The sequence below is a fragment of the Acyrthosiphon pisum genome, unplaced genomic scaffold, assembly GCF_005508785.2.
Source record: "Acyrthosiphon pisum isolate AL4f unplaced genomic scaffold, pea_aphid_22Mar2018_4r6ur Scaffold_614;HRSCAF=1066, whole genome shotgun sequence".
NCBI lineage: Eukaryota > Metazoa > Arthropoda > Insecta > Hemiptera > Aphididae > Acyrthosiphon > Acyrthosiphon pisum.
In genome coordinates this window covers 4,244-5,721 of record NW_021775876.1, presented here as the reverse complement: position 1 = coordinate 5,721, position 1,478 = coordinate 4,244, and positions in this window count along the sequence as shown.

Genomic DNA, 1,478 nt, shown 5'->3' with positions numbered 1-1,478 from the left:
TTTTAAAAAAGATATTAATAATTAATATAATTTAATCATACATGTCTATAATATTATATTATATCAGTCAGGTCAACTGCAGATAGTTTTTAAATCGTATTTTATAATACCTAAGTGGAAAAACACACCCAAATATTAAACACACGGTTATATTTTATTTTATCTCTTAAAAGCGACACAACAAAATCGTAACAAAAATAATAGTAAATAGGTACATACTTCTTGGTTTAAACTTATAATAAAAAATTGCAAATAATTTGTTTAACCCTAGGTCGCACGCATTTAAAATATTCACGAGAATACACGCACACGGTCTTTTTGTCACACACAGTATGGCGTAAATCGTAGTCAACTAACATTTGACTTAAGTCGCAATAAAAATATAATAACTATCAATTTCGTTTATCGAGCAGCAATTATTAGGAACACAGTTTGAAAATAACCCATAATTGATTTTTTACGATCACGAACGTGGTCTTTTTGACCCTGAAAATAAAACTGACAATGTTTCAGTAAACATTTCTTCTTTCTAGCGAGACTCTTCAATCTAGATAAATTACCATAGATAACCGTTACATTTATCTAGATGAGATAATTTGATGATTCAATTATTTTTATCTAGATAAGATTATTAAAGAAATCATTTTATGTACATAAAATTATCTAGATATGGTAACAAAATAAGAAAAATTGTGGAAAATTGATCTAAAATAACACCATTTAAATATTTAAGAGGTTTATCTTACAAGTTACAATATTCAGTATTAATCACTAATTTTAATTTAATTGTTTAACAATAATAATTATATTGATTAAATTTTGAATAAACTATGATAAATGGATTAGGTTTTTTAAAAATAATAATAACCCTCTAAAAAAGCTCTAAATTTAAAATGTATATGAACAAATTTTTAAAAAAAATAATTTAAAAATCTATAAAATATTTTGGTCAAAGACATTTTTATTATAAGATATTTTCACAAAATATATTTTGATCATGATATTTTGACCAAAGATATTATTTTGAAGATATTATGACCTAGTACTCATTATCTCAAAAAGTATTCACTTTTTTCAAATTTTTTTTTTTCAAAATTTTAGATCTATGCTGTTCTAGAATTATATAATTTTTTTATATTTTTCACCCTTATATTTATTAGGTAAACCACCATCAACTTTTGATTTTCAAATGGCAACCCATACTAAAAATTTCATAATTTAGTAAGGCTTTTTTTCTCATGAATTATCACGTTTAAATTTACATTTTTCGTTTATCCGTTGACGAGATATAACTCCTCAAAGTTGGGGTGTTTTGAGAGGTGTTTATTTTTAAATGCGTTATACCTAGTCAGTACTGCACACCGCAGTAATTGGGATTCTTGTGCTCCAGCGTAAAAAATAATAAACTATTCAAATCAATTCAGTAAGTATGATAGTTAAGCCTAAGCATAGGCGCACATAGGGGGGGTGCTTGGGGT